General features: G+C 42.7%; 1 non-coding gene across 1 annotated transcript; it reads right to left on the bottom strand.

The window, feature by feature from the left end:
• Positions 1–4510: 4510 nt before the first annotated feature.
• LOC141635106 (small nucleolar RNA R71) lies at positions 4511–4617 on the bottom strand. Its single transcript, XR_012539811.1, has one exon. It is a non-coding gene; the product is annotated as a small nucleolar RNA R71 (small nucleolar RNA).
• Positions 4618–9506: the final 4889 nt, after the last annotated feature.

Genomic DNA, 9506 nt, shown 5'->3' with positions numbered 1-9506 from the left:
GGCTGGCGTTTTTTGTTTGTCTTTGATTGCAGGGTACCATTTGAGACCTATGGGGTCCGTCGTGGAGGCTTTGGAAGAGGAGGATGATCCAGGAGGAGGAGAGGCGACTGTTTTTTTGTTACAGGCTTGGTTGTGTTTCTTCCTGGCGACCTTTGCCCAGCCAATGATCGGGTATCGATCGTTGGTCGTTGTCTGCAGAGGTTCGGATGTCCGATGAGTGGGGTTCAATACGGGCGTGTTATCCCATGTTGCCACTTTTGATCGTTGTCGAGTTCTAGGGATTGGAGGTCAACATCGGGGTAATGTCCATTGTCATGGTCCTCTTTCACTCTTGAATTCTGCTGATTGGAGGTCAACCTCGGGGTAACGTGTTGAGTTATGATCCTCGGTTGTCGTGTCGTCCGAAGTCTGCCAAGCATCATTTTTCTTTTTGTTGTGGAGCAGGAACGAGGTGTTACCGTTATGGTAACCACCTCCGCTTCCGTTGTTGCTCCTCTGTTTCCTGTGTTGCTCCCTTTCTTTTCCGTTTGAGAGGATAGAGAGTGCTTAGTTCGGTAGGTGGCGGATAGCCCCGAGTTCATTGTCTTAGGCCAGTGTCTGTATGATAGATGTTTGTACTGGATCCTGTTTGTACGGTCAGTTGTCCGTATGAAACGTGTGTCGATGTATTTTGCGTGAGGCGGTTTGTATATATGTGTTTTTGGAATGTAGCTCATTTTGTGATTTTTGGCTTTTTTGTGTTGTGTTTCGGAGGAGCGATGTCGGCTGTCAATTACCTTTTTTGCTTCTCACTAGTTCCTGCATCGTTAGTGTACAAAACATGCAACAGGTAGCACATATGCATAAACGTAAACACGTAAAAGCATACAAAATTAACCGAGCTGACTTGAAGTTAAAATTGAATTTTGAAAAATGAAATGAATTTTGCAAAATTCCGCGATAAGTCGTCACTGAGCAGTTAACTCGTGTCGTGAATTAAATTGCATTGATATTGTTGAAATTGATTTGTGACTCGAAAAATTTCAAACTCAATCCGTCAGGGAAGAATTTTAGAAAGATTTTTACGAGTGTATTTGATTTGATTTTTGAGGAAAACTGATGTCGTGTTATCAATTTTCGATTTTTATTTTGATGGAAAATTGCGAAAATGCGAAAAATTTTCGGAATTTCGACTGACATGGAAATGATCCGTCGCAGATCGTGGCGATTAGCCCTTCCCCTCTTAAAAAAGAAAGAAATATCAGTATGTTTAAAGCTGCGTCATGGAAACCGTGTCGGATTTTGTAACACGCAAAAACAAGAAAATGTGAGTGTGAGGAAACACAAAATGTCTTGGATCATCCCGAAGAGGCGCGAGTGTTGGCGGGAGGTTTGAGGTGTCAAGAGAAAACACAAGTTGAAAGAGACAAGTGAAAGCGAGAATCCTGGGGGAGGGCCTAAAGAGGCACGAGCAGCCTAGCGATGGGAGCCAGCTCTCCCCTTTTCCTGAAAAACGCGATGATTGTTTTATATAAATAGTGATGTTTGTGCTTCATTGTTTCATCATGCAAAACACGAAAATATCTCTATAAAACCTCTTCTTCTTCTTCCAAAAAAATATTTCATGGATGCCTTTGAGAATGCGTTGCGACAATGGTGCCGGGATTTGTCGCCTCCCGAAAAGTATCAACTCATTTGCATGGGAGTTGGTCAATTTTTGGTGCTCCATCAAGTCAATGTGCAATCCTCATTCCTCGAAGCATGTTCTCGGTTTTGGGATTCGAAACACCAGGTTTTCGTTTTCCCAAAGGTGAAATTTGTCCACTAGCCGAAGAAGTTGGAGCCATTGGTGGGTGGCCGGGTTGTGTTCCGGTGCTTCTTCCGACTCGAATGTGCTACAAGGAGAAATTTTGTTCCATGTTGGGTTTGTCGACAAGTCAAGTCAACTTCCTTCTTGCTCCACATGGTGTGGACATGTTGGCTCTCATCAACATCTTTTCCAACCGATTAGATGCCAATGTTTCGGAGGTGGCTAGGAGAAGGGCTCTGGCCTTTTGCCTTGTCCATGTATACCTCTTTGTTGATTCTTTGAGGAAGGAGGGGCCTAAATGCTATGGTAGCATGACCCTTGTACATGTGGTTGAGCAAATGGAGCATGGTAGAGATCCATCATGGTTAGTGCTTAGAGAGATCATCCAAGCTTTGGACAAGGAAGGTTATATCGGAGAAGCTCCCTCATTTGGGTCCCCAAAGATCCTCCAAGTGTGGCTATTGGAGAGGCTAAGGTATGTAGAGCCTCCGGTTGATTCTTCTTCTTATTCCTTCCGTCACCTTACCATGACGAAGAAATTGTACTCGGATAGTTTTCCTTCTACCGAGGCTTATTGGGCCGCAAGATTGTCGGAGGAGGGTGGTCCTTACATCCGTTGGGTGGTGCCATGGTGGCACTTGAGGTCTATCACGGGGTTGCCCGCTTCGGGTGCTAGTCCTTGTTCTTTGATGGTGGTGGGTTTAAAGGTTGCTTCCTTCATTTATCCTGAAAGGCTCATGAGGCAAATGGGGCGTCAACAAAAGGTGCCCGCTCAAGATACCCTTGTCCAAGAGAATGTTTTACGGAGCTCCGAGCTTGTGGAGGTCTTCGAAAGATGGTGGGCCACTCGGCCGCTTTGGGAGGTACCGGACCCCTGATACGTGCATATTCTATACACTTTATCTGCGGTTTTGGCACGTATTTCCATGCGTATTCGTTAGCCTTAAGCTACTATTTCTCCCGAAACGGTTTACTTTGCATTTTCTATGATTTATTGTAGGAATGAGTGGATGTAAGCTAAATCAAGCCTAAATCGTCCTCCGGAGGCAACTTCAGGGAAGCTTGGAAGAAGGAAGTTCGGATTCACCCACCTTGGGATGCGTGCAAAGGAGTGAAGAGCTGAATTGAAGAGAGGAAGAGCCATTGCACAAGCACCACCACCGACCAATCCTTTCGGATCGATCGACCGTTGAAAATCAGCGAGCCGGCGTTGCATTACGCATTTACCGATCGATCGACCATGCTCTTTGGCGGTCGATCGATCGACCAGTCTTCGAGCTGAGATTTATTTCTTCGTGTTAGACTTTTAAAAGCCCAACTTTTAATTAACTTTTGGGCATCTTTTATCAGTAGAACGCAGCAATTATTAGGATATTCTTTTCATTATTGAAGAACTCAGTTTTTTAGATCTAGCTTTGGAGACGGAAAACCTCGAATTCGATTACGTTGTTCATCTTTTCAATTAGTAAGTTTTATGCAAATTTCCTCTTCTTTTAATTCTTGTTATTTCAATTCTTGTTTTACCAATTTATTTCCAGCAATTCATCTCTTGTCTCTTGTCTTTTATTTAAATTCAATCATGTCAATCTTGTTCTTTGTTATCAATTTAGCAATTGTTTTAGTTTTAGTCATGCGTAGCTAATTATTTTGATTGGGAACGAGGTGAGCCATGGCATAAATTAGGATTGTTTGTTAGCATGAATTCTTCCGCATCGATCTTGTTGTCTTTTGATAAGCCTTTTTACTAGATTGAAAGATTAGTAATTAGAATTATCATTAGATTGGAATTTCCTTTGAGCGAAGGCTTTGAGAAATTTCGGGGAATTAGAAGACCGCAAGGTTAATTTGAGCCTAGATCGAAAGGCTTGCTTATACCCCCTGAGACCGTATTATAGGATTTATGCTACCTTATTGCCCTGACCATTGCCATGGTGAACCGAATTTCCCGATCTTTCTTTTATCTTGAAATTCTTATTTAAGCAATTAGTCATTAGAATCAACCAATTTCAAAACCCCCCTTTTTAATTGTTACTTCTTTAGACTGAAAAATAGCAAACAAAATCAACCTTGTCTCTCTGTGGTTCGACCCTTACTATCACTAGCTATAGTTTTAGTTTGGAATTATAAATTTAATTTTGATACAAAACGACGGTATCAAATTTTGGCGCCGTTGCCGGGGAGACGGTGTAATTCTGTTTGCTTTATCTTTAGTTTATTTTTTTTCTTGTCTCAAGGAACTTTGGTTCCTTGAGGCCGTTGCTTACCTTTGCTTCTAGTTTTGCTTTTGCACAGTTAGAAGACAGGTTTTTGAGAGGAAGACTTGAGTACTCTCATTTTGGCAATTATAACTACCATATATGATAATCTACAGCCAAAGGAACACCATCTTCCAAAGGGGCACCAGTTACCTACCCCTACTACGGGTAACTTCGAATTTCGTTCCTCTTATATCGATTTAGTGGAGCGAAATCAGTTCGTTGGTCTACCAGATGCGGATCCCTTGAAGCATATGGAAATTTTCACTGAGACTCTCATTGTTCCATACCTATACCAGCTGGGGTGACTCAGGATGAAGTAAAGGGGTTGATGTTCTTATACTCCTTGAAGGATTCAGCGCGAGATTGGTACCGTTACCTTGATAGGGTAGCAACTGGAGTCACGGATTGGACATCTCTAGCTTTAGCCTTCTACAAGAAGTACTTCCCACTTTCAAAGACTGACGCATTGAGAAACAAAATCACAAGTTTCCAGCAAGGAGTTGATGAGGATTTTTGTGAAGCATGGGGACGTTTCAAAAGTTTGGTCCGAGTTGTCCCTCATCATGGCTTCCAGCAGTGGTATCTTTGCAACTTATTCTACAATGCTTTATATGATGATTACAAGGTCATCCTGGACGCAGCTACGAATGGTAGGTTCCAAAATAATACCAGTCAGAACAAAGGTTGGAATACTATCGAGGAGATGGCAGTCCATAGAGCTGAGTTTGGAAGTTCACGTGGAAATTCGCGAAAGCAAAGTGATGAAATGAGTGCCGTTGTGACACTTATCATTTCTATTACTGCCCGTCTCGAGAAGCTCGAGATTTCTGAAGTTTTCAAGGAGAAAGTTTAAATACTTGTTCAAAACTCGGATGAGACCGCGAAGTTGAGAGAAATGGTCCAACTCCTTTTGGTTCAAGTGGCGAATATGGAAGCAGCTGGGATTGAGTCCTCAAAGAATTTTGTGAAGCAGTTGGAGAATATAGAGGCTAAGCAAGTCGAAAATTCCTCAAACAAATGTGAAGGGCCAATTGAAACGATTAACGCCATTAATCTCAGAAGTGGCCTCTCTTATGAAGGTTCCGACAAGCCAAGAGGAGACTCGGAAAATGATGAAGAGGCTAGTTTAATTTCTGGTGCAAAAACGAGCTCAATCGCCGATATTTACGGTCGATCGACCAACATTGTCGATCGATCGATCTAGTCGATAGAATAGTTTCTGATCAGAAACTATTCACACCCAGCACAGGAAGTCGATCGACCAAAATTGTCAGTCGATCGACTGAGTCACCTGACGAAATCAATTCTTAACAGGAACTGTTCACGCCCAACCAAGTTGATCGATCGACCACTCATATTAGTCGATCGACTGAGATCCCAGTACAGGACGCAAATCCGTCAACTAGTTTGCATGATTCTTCACTCATTGATGATTTGACGGGGGTTTTAAACCTACGGAAGCCGAAGGTTACCGATCCTACGGCCGTGTTGCGCGATCCGTATCCGGAGCGTTTGAAGGCTACTAAGCTGGAGCGTAAGTATGGTAAGTTTCTGGAGATGGTCCAGAATCTCGAGGTAACGGTTCCGTTCACTGATTTAATTACCCAGGTACCCTCTTACGCTAAATTTATGAAAGATATTTTAAATCGTAAGAGAAATTTTCGTGATGATGGTAATGTTGGTTTTGTGGAAGAATGTAATGCTCTTTCGCAAATTAATGTACCACCTAAATTAAAGGACCCGGGTAGTTTTTCAATTCCTTGCACTATAGGTAACCACGAAATTGGAAAGGCCCTTTGTGACTTAGGGGCCATGTCGATGTGTCATGCCATATTCCATTTGCGAAAGGCTAAATATTGGTAGACTTAAGGTGACCGATATTACCGTTCAAATGGCAAATAGATCGACTCAGAGACCTATAGGAGTTCTAGAGGATGTACCCGTTCGAGTGGGTAAGTTTTTTATCCCTGTCGATTTCGTTGTTTTGGACATTGCTGAGGACAGTCAGATACCTATTATTTTAGGTAGACCGTTTTTACATACAGCTGGGGCTCTAATAGATGTCAAACGCGGAACTATAACCTTAGAGGTAGGATATGACACCATTGAGTTCAGTCTTGCTCACAAGGCGGCTGAACCTTCTGATGAGGATACGTGTTATTCCATTGATATTGTTGACAGGGCTGTTACTTGCAATTGGAGGGAATCCTTAGCCAATGATCCCTTAGCTGATCTAACCCGTTTAGATGAGTGTGCGAATATCTGATGGAGAATGCTTTGAGGAGCCGAGATGCTTTGGTAGCCTCAATGGAGAGCTACGAGCTCAATGAGGAAGAAGATGAGATGCTATTAAGCTTGGCCAACGAGAACTTGGTCAACACTTGCTACACCATTGAAGCCGATTCTGTCTATCTTTGTAGAGAGTAAAGGTGCCGGAGCGTAAGCCACTTCCTCCTAATCTTAAGTATGTCTTTCTAGATGATACGGAGCGACTCCAGCTATTGTTAGTGCTAAGCTTAATGATGACCAGGTATGCCTTTTGATGTGTGTGCTTAAGAAAAACAGGAAAGCTCTAGGTTACTCTTTGGATGACATTAAGGGCATCAGCCCTGATGTTTGTATGCACAGGATAGAGCTGGAGGAAGGCCACAAGCCTTACAGATAGGGTCAACGCAAGTTGAACCCGAAGATGCAGAAAGTTGTTATGGCTGAGGTGATGAAACTACTCGATGCAGGTATTATTTATACAGTTGGCAACTCCAAGTGGGTTAGCCCAGTTCAGGTAGTCCCGAAGAAAGGAGGGACTACCGTGGTTAAAAATGAGAAAAATGAATTAATACCAACTCGAGTAGTGACAGGGTGGCGGATGTGCATTGATTATAGACAGTTAAATGCCGCCACCAAGAAAGACCATTCCCCCTCCCTTTTGTTGACCAAATGACTGAAAGACTTGCTTCTAACAAATTTTTCTGTTTTTCTGAGACGGATATTCAGGGTTCTTTCGATCCCTATTCATCCTGACGATCGAGTAAGACCACTTTTACCCGTCCACGGGTGTTTTTGCATATCGTAGAATGCCTTTCGGATTGTGTAACGCCCCTGCTACCTTTTAGAGGTGCATGATGAGGATTTTTTCTGATTATATAGAGAATATTATGGAGGTATTCATGGATGATTTCTCAGTTTATGGTAGTGACTTTGATCGTTGTTTAGCTAACCTTGATAAAGTCATGCAAACAGTATAGATGTTAATCTTGTTTTAAACTGGGAAAAGTGTCAGTTTATGGTCAATGAGGGAGTTGTGTTAGGGCATCTGATTTCTGATAAAGGTATACATGTTGATAAGGCAAAGGTGCAGGTGATTGAGCAATTACCTCCTCCCGTGAATGTTAAGGTAGTGAGGAGTTTCCTTGGTCACGCTGGTTTTTACCGGCGTTTCATTAAGGATTTTTCAAAAATTGCTAAACCACTTAAACATTTGCTCCTTAAGGATGCTGTCTTTGAATTTATTGATGAGTGCCTTACCGCTTTTAACAGGTTAAAGGAGGCCCTAGTTTCTGCGCCAATCATTCAGCCGCCTGATTGGGACCTCCCATTTGAGATCATGTGTGATGCCAGCGATTATGCGGTCGGTGCAGTTTTGGGACAGCGGAAGAATAAATCTTTGAATGCCATATATTATGCGAGCCGAACTCTGGATGAGGCTCAAATTAATTATTTTACCACTGAGAAGGAGTTTTTAGCTGTAGTTTTTGCCTTAGACAAATTTCGGTCTTATTTGTTAGGTTATAAGGTTATTGTTTATACTGACCATGCAGCGTTGAAGACTCTCTTTGTTAAGAAAGATGCGAAGCCGAGGCTTTTGAGGTGGATACTCCTTTTGCAGGAGTTTGATTTAGAGATCAAAGATAAAAAAGGAGCAGAGAATGTGGTAGCTGACCACCTATCGCGTCTGCAGCTGACAGAAAGGGAGGATTCGTTGCCTATTAATGATTCTTTTCCTGATGAGAGTCTGTTAGCTATTACTACTTCAGGGTCTTATCCACCTCCGTGGTTTGCTGATTTTGCTAATTTTGCTGTGACAGGTAAGATACCACCCGAGCTTTCATGGCGTGAGAGAGAAGCGGTTTGCTTATGATGCTAGACAATATTTTTGGGATGATCCTTATGTTTTCAAGGAATGCGCAGACGGTCTCATCCGGAGATGCGTGCCTCAATGGGAGGTGAAGGATATCCTAGAGGCTTGCCTCTCTTCTGCTTATGGTCATCACGGTCCGTCTAGGACTGTAGCTAAGGTACTCCAATTTGGTTTCTATTGGCCAACTTTGCATGCAGATTGTCGCAATTTTGTTGCTGAGTGCGATGCTTGTCAAAGATCGGGGAATATTTCCAAGAGACATGAGATGCCACAGGTAGGCATTCTTGAGGTTGAGATTTTCGATGTCTGGGGCATTGATTATCAAGGACCTTTTCCGACCAGTCAAGGTAATAAATATATCCTCGTCGCTGTAGATTATGTATCCAAATGGGTGGAAGCTATTGCTACTCGCCATTGCGATGCAAAAGCCATGATTAAACTGTTTAAAAAGATCATTTTCCCTCGTTTTGGTGTCCCTCGGGTTGTCATTAGCGATGGGGGGAATGCATTTTAAAGAGAAACAACTTAGTGCTTTATTGACTAAATTCGGTGTCCAACATCGTAGAGGTTTGGGGTATCATCCCCAAACTAGTGGTCAGGTTGAGGTTTCTAACAGAGAATTGAAAGAAGTCTTAGCTAAAGTTGTTTCTAAATCACGGAAAGATTGGAGTCTTTTGTTAGATGATGTCTTATAGGCTTATAGAACTGCGTTTAAGACGCCAATCGGGATGTCACCATACCGATTGATTCATGGTAAGACATGTCATCTGCCTGTTGAGTTAGAGCGTAAGTCTTGGTGGGCTATATGTGATTTGAATTTGGATCCTAACCTCTCTCGTGAGAAACGCATGACACAGCTGAATGAGCTAGAGGAATTTAGGCTGCTGGCCTATGAAAATGCTAGGATCTACAAGGAGAAAACGAAGCGCTGGCACGGTAAGAGAATCATCAAGCGCGAGTTCCATATTGGCGATAAGGTACTTCTTTTTAACGCTCGTATCCGTTTATTTCCTGGTAAGCTGAAATCCAAGTGGACCGGCCCCTATACGGTCACAGCAGTAACAAAATTCGGATCAGTTGAGTTGGAGACCTCTGCTGGAGAAAGGTTCAAAGTTAATGGCCAATATGTGAAGCATTATCACGGATCGGATGCATATGTTGGGAAAGTCGAGGTATTGTACTTCGACCCGTTATCGGATGATGCAAAGTGAGGTAAAAAGGTCGTGCGGGACCTTTTAAACCAGCGCTAACCGGGAGGCAACCCGGGTTGTAACTTTTTGTAATTAGGAAGTTTATTTTGTTATTTCATTTAATTTGCATT

This window comes from Silene latifolia, chromosome Y (genome assembly GCF_048544455.1).
Source record: "Silene latifolia isolate original U9 population chromosome Y, ASM4854445v1, whole genome shotgun sequence".
NCBI classification, from domain to species: Eukaryota; Viridiplantae; Streptophyta; class Magnoliopsida; order Caryophyllales; family Caryophyllaceae; genus Silene; species Silene latifolia.
The sequence above is the reverse complement of the archived record's forward strand: the minus strand, read 5'-3'. Positions and strand labels throughout refer to the sequence as shown.